Below are 15658 nucleotides of genomic sequence, written 5' to 3' on the forward strand. Positions count from 1 at the left end.
CCAACTCTCTCCATATGCCAGTGGTAGAAAACAGGGGTCTTTTCATCACCAGGAAACCCTCGAGTCAACAGCAGCAACCTTGAGCCCAACACGAGGAGAGACTGTGACTGTGTTTGGTTTCCTGAGCCCAGCACGACGAGACTGTGTTTGGTTTCCTGAGCCCAGCACGACGAGACTGTGTTTGGTTTCCTGAGCCCATTACTAGTAGAGACTGTGACTGTGTTTGGTTTCCTGAGCCCAGCACGAGAAGAGACTGTGTTTGGTTTCCTGAGCCCATTACTAGTAGAGACTGTGACTGTGTTTGGTTTCCTGAGCCCAGAACGAGAAGAGACTGTGACTGTGTTTGGTTTCCTGAGCCCAGCACGAGAAGAGACTGTGTTTGGTTTCCTGAGCCCATTACTAGTAGAGACTGTGACTGTGTTTGGTTTCCTGAGCCCAGAACGAGAAGAGACTGTGTTTGGTTTCCTGAGCCCAGCACGGCGAGACTGTGTTTGGTTTCGCTCGGTCAGAAAGTGTGGAGACAGCACAGGGCACCTTGAGCCTAGCCTAAACCTGTGAGAACATTTTGGGTTGAATGCAGATTAAATCAGTAAGGTGGAGCAAATATCGCTGCTATTCCCCCAGCTTATTTCGATTCAAATCATATCTAATGATTTGATGATTATATTTTTGTGACATTTTCATATAGCTGTTCTGCAGAATGATTCAGCAGGTGGACTATGTTAATGGTAGTTCCATTCTTTTCATCCTACTGGAGAGCAGAATATTGAAACATTAATTAAGGCTGTCTCAGTCAATTTAATTCAATTTAATTTAATGTAATTCAATCTGCAAAAATGCATACAATGTGAAGGCACATTTAGCCTACTGGGCCTACAACAATAGGCTTAAAAAGAACAATTTAATCTTTAAGAAGGAAATGTTTATGTGGAAATCCTGTATTATGATAATGGTGATTTAGGAAATAATGGTGAAATAATGGTGGCAGATTAGCGAACAAAAAACAGAAAGTGGAAGAGGCATTTTGATGCACACACACACACACACACACACACACACACACACACACACCCATGAGTCATGCGATTACAAGCCCTAATATTTTTGTTCGCCCATTTTGTTCCACTTTAGAGAAGTGCACCAATTAAGCCTGCCTTCGCTGCCCGCTGGTGCTTCATCTTTATTCAGTGCGTGTGTGTGTGTGTGTGTGTGTGTGTGTGTTATGACGGTCATGCAGGCTGGACTCATGAATGTTAAGTGAGATCAACTTCCAAAACACAATAACAGGTATTTTAAGTGTTTTGTTACAAAACATTAAAAGTCAGCCTTGGTGTTGGAGTGCTGAGGATGGTGTTTTTTTAAGTCAACCAGTAAGTGCTCTTACGCGCATTTTGATAACGATGAATGGCAATGATGAATTTCTAAGCGGGAGATTTGCCTAATATATGGATGTTTTCCTATTTTAGAAAACAAACATGGTCGCATGAGGGATGGGGCTGTATACAAAATAATGGTTCACATTATTATGTTAAAAAAAAAAAAAACAACAACAACAACATTAAAGGTCAGTCCACAATTATTCTGTGAATTGCTCCTAAGGATCCTCTCACTGTCTATTTAGTGTGAGCTCCTAAAAAAAAACCTCTGATGTTCATACAGCGTCCTGGACCTGTAAACGGGAAACAAACACACACACACACACACACACACACACAAACACACACACACACACAAAACACACACTATGGGAAACAAACATAGTGGCTCGGAAAAGCCGTAAACAATTCCCGCGGCTGCCTCAGGAGCACTTATGGGAGATGTGTAATTTGATTGGCCGATGAGCTCAAATATCAACACCCTTTCACCAGAATCGTGCACTGCATCTTTAAGTGGCGTGCTTTAAGATGCAGCAAAGCCCACAGGCCATCAGTAGGTGAAGAGGGTGGCGCAGTGAAATAACGACATAGGAACAAAAACACGCTAATATATAATAATGCTAAATGCTATGCCGGGGCTAAAGGGCTAAAGGTGGGTTTGTGGAGCTACACGCACACAACATACATACATACCGTGCTCCTGGCATCAGTCTTAACGGGAACCTGGCATCAGTGGTTCTTAACCTTTTTGGAAGTACTAAACCCTGCAAGCTTCATCAGTGCATTCGCCAAACCCTTTGTAATTTGAAAAATGAAATATGATTTCTTCAAAAGGACATTGCGAACCGTGAACCGGGCTACACTGTGTGTGTCTTGACCCCTGCCGAACCCCTGAGAGTGGCTCAACGAACCCCTGGGGTTCGATCGAACCCAGGTTAAGAACCACTGACATACATACTGTGCGCCTGGCATCAGTCTTACCGGAAGCAGAATGATTAGCATGCTAGCACTGAGAAGGTGTCAGAGGGAAAGACAGCCTTGTTTGCATTAGGTTTTGGTTGCAATCCAACACCAAAGGCTTGTGCCCAGATCAACACAGTGCCAAAACTCAGTAGCCCAAAAGCAAAGTCACATCTGACACCGCAAGACTAGGTTAAGTGCTGAGAGCAATCATAGACATACAGGCCACTGAGCTAACACATGGAAATAAGAGACACGCTGGAGGCAAATAATGGCCAAATACAGCATTTGCATGTTACTGTAGTGTGAGGTAAAGCCATGGAACTGACCCATCCCCAGGACCCAAACAGAGACCCTGTGGATAAGGCTAAAGCTAAATGTATACTCTCCGAGCAATCCTCGGAGAGGCTCTCGTACAGGATAGTTCGAAAAATTAAGAGGAGCATGACAGCCACTCCGGGGTGCTCCGAGAAGGTTCGGAGAGGGCTCGGAAAGGCTCGGAGTGAGTGGTTAAATTCAGAAGGGCGGTTAAATTCGGAGAGGCGTTCCCTGTGTCCGACTCTGTGAAATCGGAGTAGTATAAATTTCGCTTAACAGGGAACAGGTATCGGTCAGGGCAATCCCCTTGTTTTGAAATCCAGCTCCACACATTGACAGTAAACTCCTTGGCTCTTTTCACTATTTCATCATACTGGCCAAACCGTTCACGTGCCATCACTAGTCACTAGCTTTAATCCACAACTGGAACATAGACTAATGGAACCGAAACCAGAAAGAGGAAAGGTAAGAAGGACACCCATGGCTTGTGAAGAAAGGTAAGGAGGACACCCATGGCTTGTGAAGAAAGGTAAGAAGAACACCCATGGTTTGTGACGAGGGCTGAATCCAAGCATGCTTACAGTTTGTTTCGCTAGCACATAACTGGTGATACTGATAGCAGGAACATCTCCCCAGCAGAAATTGAATTAGTCTAATGTGTGCGATCAATCATTCCCTTTCATTTGTCATCCGTAAAATAAACATACTTGGCCAAATCTCGTCGACTTCCCCTTTTCATTCTTGTTTACTGGGAGGGAAGGAGATATTCTCTCTCACGCCTCCTCCCTAGTCGATCCTGTTTCAGAAGAGACCTTGCCTTTATATCAACATAACACAGCCCCTGGCCAAGGGCTGAGAAAAGCAGCTAAGCTCCAATTTCACAAGTACATACAACAAGACAGACAATACCGGTATCGTTTACCTTCGAAGTTTATGGGAAAAACAGAGGGTGTAGAGTTCTAGTTATAAATAACTTCAGAACAACATCATCAACAACTACTTACTCCAAAATATTTGTGGGGAAAAAAATGGCTGACTCCTTTTTGGCAGGACCGTGAGTAGAAAAACTCTGTTAAGTCCCCATTCTTCACACATTCTCAAATTTGACATTACAAATGCCAGCTGTAGTCTGTGTTAGTAGTGAGGGGAAAAACAGCAGCGTCAGCAGCAGCCTCTTTTTAGTCCCACAGGGCACACACACAACCTACTTTCTGCAAGGAATACTTACATTTAGCCTGCGAATCTGTAATATTGATGTTAATAGGCAGCTACATTTCAGCATAGCAATCAGCATGACGGTCTACAATTGCAAAGGGTATTGACCTACGCAGTCGGTTAACTTGACATTTCACAGGCAATGGAAAAACACACGGAAAAGCATTCCCAGATTCATAACAGCAATTTCAATTGATCTGGTGCTCTAGCTCTCTCGCTCTCTCTCTCTATCTATGTCTTTATCTCTCTCTCTTTCCATCTCTACTCCTCTCTCTCTCTCTCTCTCTCTCTCTCTCTCTCTCTCTCTCTCTCTCTCTCTCTCTCTCTCTCTCTCTCTCTCTCTCTCTCTCTCTCTCTCTCTCTCTCTCTCTCTCTCTCTCTCTCTCTCTCTCTCTCTCTCTCTCTCTCTCTTTCCATCTCTACTCCTCTCTGTCTCTCTCCCTCCTTCCCGCTCACATCCACATTTCCCCTCTAACTGCTGACATCAATCAGCTGCACCACACAGACAGCCAGGGGAGCCCCACACGGGATCTGTTGCAATTTCACCTTCAGACACTTCAGAAGTGCTGCACCACACAGACAAAACTCAAATAGAATCATACACACACACACAGAACACACACACACACACACACACACACACACACACACACACACACACACACACACACACACACACACACACACACACACACACACACACACACACACACACACACACACACACACACACACACACACACACACACACACACACACACACACACACACACACACACACACACACACACACACACGTCATACTTTGGTTGCAGAACCTGAGAGAGAGAAAGCCACTTCACCTGACTTGACAATCAAACGGGGCTATGGATGGAAGTTATGAATGGAACAGGATTCAGTGATTTGCACTCTGGTTTAGAGTGTGAGACCACCGGCTGAGGGAAAGCATGTTCCAAACCTCAGGAGACCCAAGCCTCCTACCTGCTTGTCTCCATAGGTTTGGACAAAAAGAGAGTGATGGAGGAGACAGAGAATAACTAAGAGTGGTGGAGAGAGAGAGCGAGAGAAAAAGAGAAAGAGAGAGAAAGAGAGTTAAGGAGAGTGGTGGAAAGAGAGAGAACCACTAAAAGTGGTGGAGAAAGAGAGGGAAATATAGAGAGAAAGAGAGTGGTGGAGAGAGAGAGAAAGAGAGAAAGAGCGCGCGCAAGAGAGAGAAAGATAGAGAGAGAGAGAAAGAGAGAGTAAGAGAGAGGTGGAGAGAGAGAGAGAGAGAAAGAGAAGAAAAAGAAAGGGTGGTTGCCTAGAGTCAACACAGCATGGGTGATGACGCCAGTGCGAAGGCAACTATGGCAACCGACGTGCGCATCGCCACTCTGTGAACACAGCACATCTGTCTCTACGCAACCGCGGCGTACGGGCTGCAGCCCTGACACCCTCACTAAAGATAGGGCCAAAGGAGACTGTTGCTAAGTCTGCGATGCGCTGCAACACGGCGTATCAAACAGCTTTAAATAGATGTGCTGTTGCACACTCCTCTGCTCCAGGGAAAACATATGGCTGTACACTAACAGAGAAACAAAAGGCTCTAATTGGAGAGGGTTTTCAAGTGTGGCATCGGGCTGAAAGGCTTTCCAAAGATGGCTTCTGCCTCAATCATCTGTGTGTGTGTTTGTGTGTGTTGGGGGGGGGGGGGGGGGGGCATTACAATATTTATGAGACGTCTGAAATGCAAATTCAGGCTTTGTGGAGCTGACACTCAGACACAGTCCAATAATGTGTGAGGAGGTTGGAGTTTGAGAGAACAACACGATGTGCAGGAGATTGGAGTCCTGAGAGAAACCGGTCGTGATGCGCAGAAGATTGGTTGCACATCATCTTCTAGCCACTTTGCACCGTGCTTGAGAATGAATGGTCTTCTCTTTAAGATGTGTGTGTGCTGATTACTTTAGATGATAACCCACTTTAACAACAGGCTGCTGTTTACAACGACTCAAACAACATCACGCTAAAAAAACAAATCAATCAAAAGAACCTCGCCTACAATTGTGAGGACCCCTATTGGTCTAGCCCAGTACTGTTCAGGTCGCTGTCCACATCCCACGACTGGTAGCCCACATTCATCCACCACAGCCTTGCATTCATTTCATCAGGATTTACATTAGAGTAACAATCATCATGCCAGAAGGCCTATGGTGCAATTCACACTGGCTATCATTAAAATATAAACAGATTAATTTACTCAGCTATGAATCATTGTATTGCATGACAGAACGACTGCTGGGATATGTGGCTTAAGGCAGAGGTTTAGCTGTTAATTGTCTGTTATGTTCATAATGTTTTCAGCCAACATTAAGACAACTTTGGCATGATGCTGCATGAAAAGGTATTGAAGTACATACAAGGTAAAGGTGTTGAAACGTACAGACAACAATCTTGACAGTAATTAAATCCTACTTAGACACTGAAAGGGACGGAGATCAATACATCCAAAAAAGTTGCCTACAGGTAATGTAATTGTTTGAAAACAAACAACATGATAGTGACACTAATCTAGATCAATTAGCTTCTCTCTGTGCTCGTGTCAGTTCTCAGCCTCTCTTCATTTCACAACAATTGTTTGCTTTGGATAATTGTCAGTGCACAGTGTTTTGTAATATTCTATGCAAGACAACACATAATGCATGACTAAGCTGAACCATCTGTTGAAACGCAGAATATGTCTGTGACAATGTTCTTGAAGTCAGAAAAAGAATTGTGAGTTTTAGAGCTCAGTTCCAGTCAAGTTTTTACTTTTTTGCCAACAGTCTAATATGTGGGAGAACATTTATCTTTGATGTCTTTGTTTACTATTTCCAGCAGGTATGTTTATGTCTAAATTTAATTAATAAATGTATCCAGGTAGCAAGACTGAAAACATAATTCAGTGTTTCATAAAGACCATGGTCAAAAGTATGGCAATGAGAGCCAATGGTTTCGTCTGATTTGACCCAATGGCATTATGTTCTCAGCAACTAGAGGTCTCTCTCTAACCACCATAAACTGAACTCAAGTTACTCACTCATGTAAGTAAGTAGGCTACGCAATTCAGGCAAGTTGTTCCCTCGTCAATGAACACCACACAGACACAGACATATACACAAATGGATTTAGTGGTTTGAGGTTTCGGTGGAGGTGTTGTAGCAGCCTCTCAAACCATGGGCTGTTGCATGCTAACATGCCTCACAAAATAAAGTTGCAACAACTGCAACATTGCTTTGCTAGCTTACTTAGGGTAGCTAACTGGACAATGTTACTGTCACTGTTGTTTACTTTGCATTTTTCATAACGGGATATAGAGTGAGTTTTATCTTTAGATATTCCCAGACATTATTATCCCCCCGTTTTTCAAGCCTGTGGCCACTAGAAAAGCTTAGAAAATTAGCTAGCTAAACACGGTCTTGTATTGTATTGGTTTTCGTGACGTAGATAAGTAGGCTCCTCAACCAACTTCAGTAAAATCTCACGAACCACCACACGCATAAAGTCAAGTTAATGACAGGTTAAACTTTTTCCTATGACACTGACTCGAAGACTAGTCATGACATTATTGCGTTTGCTATTATCTGCTTTGACAAAAAGAAGGCATCCAGATTTACTTACATGTATTGTTTTCACTCCCGTCACTAGACGCCTTCAGTTCACTCTCACTGTTCATTTCACTTGTTTCGACTTCTTCCTCAGACGGGAGGAGAGATAAGACATGGTTAAAGAAGAATCGATACGAAGTAACTGAAAATCGAATCGTGTACACGTCAGTCTGATAGCTGGTGGAAGATGTGGTCCCCGGCACGTAGTACTTTGTTCCCAAATGTGGTTAACGCAATGCGGGATAAGACAGATCCTAATGTTGGGCGGGGAAATATGTTCATGTTGCATTGCGTCAACCCCCGGTTGATTTGAAGCTCAAAAGTTGCCTTTGCCCCACTTCATGTAGCCCAGTCTCCAACATCAATGCATATTGCGAAGTGCATAAATCAGAACTCTATTTTCAAAGCAATAAGCACATGAAAAGTGTGCAGTGTTAATTCTGAATCTAAAGAGCTTGAATCAAATGGGGCAGAACTTTTACACGTTTGCCATTCTAATATGGGTTTTAGACCCATCAATGTTCTGCGTTTTAATTGAATGAATGGACAGTGTAGCCTTAAGTCAGAGATACAGTAATATAGACGAGTAACAAATAGTTTTGAACTATGTTGAACTCAAAAGAGGCTTAGACCCCGGGCTCTGTAAAACCCCTTGAGACAATGTCATTGTTTTGGCACTACACAAATAAAATGGAATTGAATGAAACTTTAAAAAAAGAGTTAATAGCATGGTACTGGACTGGAGTGACATGACAGCTTAAGAAATAATTTCACTAAATTGATACTCTATGCTAAAGTGCGTTTAAAATGAATGTCTTGACTGAATTAATAGACTAGATAGGTAATTAATGGTTAGATAAATTATATAAAGACGTTAATATTAATGAGACAAAGACCAGCAATCCGAATTTCAGCGCTTTATCTTTTGTAAAAGAGGGAGATGTGTCACAACCAAATATCATGAACAAACTCCAAAGAAGAGCTGGGCGCAGCCAGCATTATGTGAGTAGAAAAAACAGGTTTCATCACACAAAGGGCGGTATTCTCCCGTCCCATTGCTATAGAAGTTGCTGCAGTGATCTCAGAATATGTCCTTGAGAGTTGAGCAGTGTGCATTGATTATCAGTACAAAAACAGGTGGTTTGCCTCAGCAAGAGAGTATTCAAGGCCTCAGCCTGTCAGCACACAAGAAAAGCAAGCAGATTAAAATACAATAACAATGTCTTCATTAAAATGTCTCTATCATTAATCATACACAAATTATTGCCACAGACCAATTTTGCCCTGTCTGTCCTCCAAGGAAATATCTTCTTTTAGTGTGGTAGCAGGGAGGTGGGTCTCCTATTTGAAGACAAATAGCTTGAAGGATATTTCTCTGCAGAAAGCAGGAATGGGCTTTTTTTGGATGTTTGGATAGTAGCATGCTTTGGCTCCAAAGGCATGACCAGAAGGCGGGGAAATCCATGTGGTTATTTTGGACCTCTCTAATACCTTTGGATCAGTGCCACTCAGTCTGTTGTGGAAATCATTCAGTTGCTTTAAGGTCCCTGAGAAGATTTCAGCGTAAGTCAAAGCATATTGTGGGGATATTCAGTAGTGCTTCCTCATAAGTACACCACATTCTTCAAGCAACCGGAGATCGGCATCATGGCTGGATGCACCATTTGGCTATTGGCTTCCACCACAGCAATGGAGGTTATTACTATAAGAGCATCTAAACGGTCTGGTGGTGGTGAAAGGCTGCAGGATGGCACCCGGTTACCTCTCATCCAAGTGTAACCGGTGTAACTTCTGCATAATAAATGTGACCCGTGGACAACTGTAGCTGAGACGTGATCTTTATTTCCTGTGAAAGCACACCAACAGACACACAGTTTGATGAGTCTCCCGTTTCCTAGCTCCACTCTTAATGCTCATCATACATGCCTATCAAACAGGCAAGAGGAAGGGGGGGGGGGGGGGGGGGACAAGACAGGGGGGGCTACCAGAGACCCCCAATACCAGTGTGCTTATGATTTCAAATTAAAAGATCATAAAAAAGAAACTGAAATACACGTGACAAAATATCTTGTGCAATTATTAAAACTGCTTATATGGGCGACATGACAACGCTTACAACAACTGCTCCATGTACCGTGTCCAGCTGTTTGCCCAGTTAAATGACAATCTTGAAATGGGCAAAAATTAAAGTGAAACCTAGTCAATGTAGTATCTAGTGTATCTAGAGAGGGAGAGGGTTTTTCTATTGATGGTGAGGTGATTCCTTCTAGTGCAGAGAAACAGGTTAAGAGTTTAGGCTGGTGGTACAGTTCCATGTTGAGTGACTGAGGACAGGTTGAAGAGCTTAGAGAATGAATTGCTCAGTCTATTAATACCACTGATAAGACCCTCTTGCCTGGTTAATTGAAGTTGTGTTCAGGCTTTTGCCACCTTGCATAAGGTGGCCTTTGACTGTAAATGAAGTTGCTTTTTCAGAGGTGGAGAAATTGGAGAGAAATATGAATTAGGCAGATAGGAAATGGCTTCGGGTGCCATGTTGTCTAAGTACCCTATGGAACAGGATTTATGGAGTTACCAAGAACCATCTTGGTGGAGGAGTTCAAAGGCCAGCCGGGAGATGACTGTCACAGTGTTAGGCTCCAGCAGTCAAGAACACTGCTGCAATGGAGAAAACAGGGAAGAAGTGGAATTAACGAGATGCGGTCCAACATACACAAGGCACATTACAGCAGAGGGATATAAGGCGCATTCTGTGGACTCCAGGCACGTACAAACGGTGCTGCCAAGGCGCAGGATCGGAGATTGCAGCAGGGCTGATTTCAGAAGGCATATTCAAGTTCCACAGTGGATTGTTGTGGCTGCTATGAACCCAGACATGGTGTTGTATTCTATGGTTGCTATGAGACCAGACATGGTGTTGTATTCTATGGTTGCTATGAGACCAGACATGGTGTTGTATTCTATGGTTGCTATGAGACCAGACATGGTGTTGTACTCTGAGGGCGAGGGCGTTGTTTACTTTATCGAGTTAACAATCCCTTTTGAAGATATGATTGAGGAAGCCTTTGATAGGAAGAGGCTAGAGTATATGGAACTGGTAGTGGAAGCGAGGGGACGAGGCTGGCGATCACACACAAGACCATCGGAGGGAGGAACATTTAACATCTTTTGTGTATGCCTAGAACTAAATGTTGAGATTCAGACACAAGGAACATGTATAAACACAGGATGTGGAGATATTGCAGGTTCCACCCCTGTTTACACATCGTATCAGTTAAGAGTTTACCCTGGGTGGCCTCTGTCAATTAAGAAGTCATCTAAAAAGGTTTGCGGTAAAAGACACACCTGTATTGCTAATGACACACCTGTTGGTTGCACATGTGCAGAACCAACACATTAATTTGCTACATTTGTCATGTCCTTTAGTACTTACAAAACATGAGGTAGGTCAACAGTTAGGGCATTCTGATTCAAAAACAGTTATGTTTCTTAAAACTTGAAATTTCATCCACATTAAAATTTGGACTTATACTTTTCATTTACAACAGCCCTGTGAGGAGAACTGTTGTTTTGTACTGTACACTTTTATTTCACTTTTATACACAATTTGGTGTGCATAAAAGAAATACTCACTTCACCTACTTATACTCACGACATTGTTTAAAGGTTATATTTAATGCTCAGTCTAAAATTATGTTCGTTAGTGTGCAGACATCAGTCAGTATCATCGGCATCTTTACTGGACGCAGTATATCCTAAGAATGACACATTCAAGTCCACTGGTCAACTGTAAACCATATCACTGGGAAATCAGAAATGTGTCTGAATCTTATTCTAATTTGTAGGGGGTTGACAGTGGACAGTGGTACAGGAGGTAGAGAAGTCGTTTAATAATCAGAAGGTTGCTAGCTTGATTCCCACTGTCGAAGCATCCTTGAGCAAGGCACTGAACCCCTAATTGCTCCTGATGTGCAGTGTGCCATCAGTGTAGATGTAAAATGTATATACAAACTTGTAAGTCGCTAAATGTAATTGTAGTCTTGGCTCTAAGGAGTTGATGCTGTATATAACCATTGAGTTGCATCTTTAACAAGTAGTTCATTGGTCAGATAGATGGCTACGTATGCCTACATTAGAGAGCGTTGGAAGGTCTTCATGATTTTTACTTGTTTAATTTAACAGCATTAGTCTGTGTGGTTATTATGAGTTACATCAGCGTCACCCTTGGTACTATTGGCAGGTTCGAATCACTGCGTACATCCTGAGGAGCTACAGCTCCCAGGCCAGATGTAGCGGTCGACCTGTTAGCTAAATATTGAGAAATATTGAGGAAAGATGTTGCCCATTGTAATGTCTGGATTGCTTATTTTATGTCTCAGTTTGTGCTGTTCCTTATGCTTCACCTCCGTGTGTGTGAGTATGTGTGTGTGTATGTGTGTGTGTGTGTGTGTGTGTGCATGTGTGTGTGTGTGGCTGCGTGTGCGTGTGTGTGTGTGTGTGTGGCTGCGTGTGCGTGTGTTTGCGTATGTTTTGTTTTAGGAAGAGACACTGCGGCATGTCCAGTCCATTACCTCATGCTGTGTGTGTGTGTGTGTGTGTGTGTGTGTGTGTGTGTGTGTGTGTGTGTGTGTGTGTGTGTGTGTGTGTGTGTGTGTGTGCGTGTGCGTGTGCGTGTGCGTGTGCGTGTGCGTGTGCGTGTGCGTGTGCGTGTGCGTGTGCGTGTGCGTGTCAAAGCGTAGAACAATATAATCACAATGAGTGGAACAGACATCCTTCCTAACTCTATGGTTGAAAGCAGTTGTTTTTGGAGGCCTTTAATAAAAGGTTGTTATTACTCTAATGTGGTTAGTTATCACTGCTGTAGAACTGTGGGTCTTAATCAGTCATCGTAGTGTGGCGTATGGAGAGTGAGCCCGGTGTGAGGCTGGTCGATGGCCTGTCATGGCGCAGTGATCTATTCCCATATGGACCCTGCAGTGAGGGCAGGGCAGGAGATGGATCTACTTGAAAGGCAGCGTCAGGGGCCGGGGGGGGCTTTGACAGACAGCGGTGCCCAGTAGGTTTTATAGCCTCTTATAGGCTAAACATAACTGAGATCCAGACGCCAAATGAATCATGACAGCACCAAAACGAGAAGAAGGATTAAGAAATTAGGTATTCAAAACACTGGAAACAGGGCAATCAGGGCATAATTAGCTTCAATTGGATTGGGTATTCCAAACCTCTCAGTAATAATACCTCTCAGCTACTGGGAAATCACATACGAGGGAGGAAAAATAATACTGTGCCAGGTGCACACACACACACACACACACACACACACACACACACACACACACACACACACACACACACATTATTTTTTTCCTGTCTGTCCTCTCTATCTCTCAATCTCTCTCGCTCCCTCTCTCTCTTTCTACCTCTCTCTCTTTCCCTCTCTGTCTCTCTCACTCGCTCTCATTTTTCTCTATATCTTTCTCTCTCCCTCTCTATCTCTCCCTCTCTCTCTTTCCCTCTCCATCTCTCTCCCTCTCCATCTCTCTCCCTCTCTATCTCTCTCTCCTTTATCTCTCGCTCTCTCCTGTGTCTGTGCTATAATTTCGTAATAAAATTTCATTTTCCAGCAGCAGTACACACAGACTCAGTTGTGGATTTCTAGGCAAAAAGCATATATTAAATTCTGACCTATAGAGGTGTTACAGAATCACAATCTTCAATGGTCATTCCCAAAACGTTATGAAGAAAGGTGTGAGGGCACTGACATGTAGATATCCTACCTGTGGCATGCCTTCTCTTCTGGATTGATATCCTACCTGTGTCATATCTTTCTCTTCTGGATTGATATCCTTCCTGTGGCATATCTTTCTCTTCTGGATTGATATCCTTCCTGTGGCATGTCTTCTCTTCTGGATTGATATCCTACCTGTGGCATATCTTTCTCTTCTGGATTGATATCCTTCCTGTGGCATGTCTTTCTCTTCTGGATTGACCGTAGGCTAAGCAGTGAGGAAGGACAAGGTCTGTCCTGTAAGGTTTTACTGTTATCATTCATTGACATCTAGAGTGGTTTATGAGTTCATGTAATGAGACAAATCTGTTTCTATAATCTTGCTATCTGTTTTTATGTGAGTAAACCAGAATGAACAGACTTTAAAAACCAAAATCAAGACTATAATACCATCATGTGGGGCAAATGTTCTGTAGCCTACTTTTTAATTCACTGTTGCACAACCACAGCTCATGCAGTGGTGTTGGCCCAGACTGGTCTTACTAAACTGGACAACACTGACATCTTGTGTTGTATTGCGGTACTGCAACTTTCTTTTTTTTTTTTTTTAATTATTTTTAGCAATTACTAATATTAGCGAACACTCATGTTCTTGATCTTTTTTTCTCTTTACTCAACCATTTGCTCAACTTGACTGTTTTAACTAGCAAGCAAGCTAGCTATAAGTATCATGCTAATATTGCAAACTATCTTTGCAATGTTTGCCTTTTTACACTTAAAGGTTTGTATCCCCTCCCGTTATGGACCCTTATGATTGTGCAATCACAGCCTGTCAATCAGGTGTTTCCCTATTTACCACTGTTCCACTGACTGTGATCATTTGCCCCCTTCATCCGGAGAGGAAAGCTCCTCTTCTGAGTGCAACATCCACATCATGAATCCTTACCTGTCGACCCGAGATCTCTAAGGAAAGAAAATGATGTGAAAGAAATCCAAGACAAATGGCTAGTTCCGATCCGTTTGGGTTGTAGTGCTTTACAGGAAATAGCTACAAGCATTTTGTCCAGTGATGAAAGTGAAACAGATGAAAAGGGGGTCAACATGATCCACAAGTAAGGGGATGTCAACTAGCAGCACAGAAAGTGCCATACTCAAAAAGAACTGTGTGTGTGTGTGTGTGTGTGTGTGTGTGTGTGTGTGTGTGTGTCTGTGTCTGTGTCTGTGTGTGTGTGTGTGTGTGTGTGTGTATAAATAAAATGTGTATAAAATGAGAAGTGATGGCACCTGAAAATTAAAAGCAATGATAACATTTATAAAATTGAATAAAATATGAAAAATTATTTTTAATAGATGTTTTTGTCTCTGGAGAGTATGTTTTTCATGAAAAATATCTGTGTTTTTCATATAAGTATGTAAGTAGTTGCAAGTCATGTGAATTCCTCGTGTGAAGACTGTATCACGATCATGCCCCGTTCATTAACATTCAAATGATCATCCAGACCTTCACACCTTTCATATCTAGGTAGTCCCCCATTTTGTTCCCCTTCCTCCTAAGGGCTGAAATACACATACGTGTCTTTTTTTCAGGCAGAAACGCTTCAGTAACGCCTTGGCAAAGTGCGGCGGGCAAAACAGAAGCGGTGCGCTTCCCTGCCTTGCGCTGGAAAGTTGAGAATAGTTCAACTTTTAAGCGCACCTAAAAAACTCCACAAAGACTCAACGCGTGGTTGAGAAGGGGCGCCCACGCTAAGCGCGCCGTACCATAGGAATCAATGCATTTGCTCGCGTCCCGTTTTAAAAAAACGCGTATGTGTATTTGAGCCCTACCTACTGTAAACCTTGAACCAGAACATACCAATTACTACGCCTTTGAAGACAAGGCCATCACTGAAGACACACCACACTCTGGACAATAGCTCATACTCATCCCTACTGTCATCTCTCTGTGTGTTTCTGGTCTGTTGCATAGAATACTCCAGAATAAAATGACACCCTTCCCATCAAACTGGCATTCCATCGAGTCCTTTGCAAAATCATGTAACTGCAACTAGCTTCAGAGCTAAGATAGCTATATATATTGAAGTATAACAGTGGTGATTTCACATGAAATCTGTCGGAACACGATGATCGTTCAGTTAGTGTTTCCACCCAGCTCCACGCCTTTTCAGCCTCATAAGGTACAAAATGGCGTGTCGCTCCAGCTGTTCCTCATTAGGTACTAATTTGGTACCTTTCCAATCGGTACCAGGACATAAAGGTACATTTTTGTCGCTAGGTACATAAATGTTGTTTGAGAGGTACAGACAAGAAGGTACACAAATGTACCTGTGCTAAAGGTGCAGTATTCGTACGGCTGGTGCACCAAAGCATTTGTACCCTTTTTGGGTCAATTTCTGTACCTTGATTTCTTAGTGTGTGGACAATACATTTACTGG

At 42.9% G+C, this 15658-nt stretch overlaps 1 protein-coding gene across 3 annotated transcripts in view; it reads right to left on the reverse strand.

Moving 5' to 3' along the window:
• The window catches only part of pam (peptidylglycine alpha-amidating monooxygenase), a 76236-nt gene extending 68528 nt beyond the window's left edge, over positions 1–7708 (reverse strand). For 2 of the 3 annotated variants that reach the window (XM_080842507.1, XM_080842505.1), the window contains exon 1: positions 7509–7708. The gene's annotated coding sequence lies outside the window, so the exon portion shown is untranslated. The remainder of the gene's footprint in view (positions 1–7508) is intronic. The other variant, XM_080842506.1, reaches the window with a different exon arrangement.
• Positions 7709–15658: the final 7950 nt, after the last annotated feature.

The sequence above is a fragment of the Sprattus sprattus genome (genome assembly GCF_963457725.1).
Source record: "Sprattus sprattus genome assembly, chromosome: 7".
Lineage (NCBI taxonomy): Eukaryota > Metazoa > Chordata > Actinopteri > Clupeiformes > Clupeidae > Sprattus > Sprattus sprattus.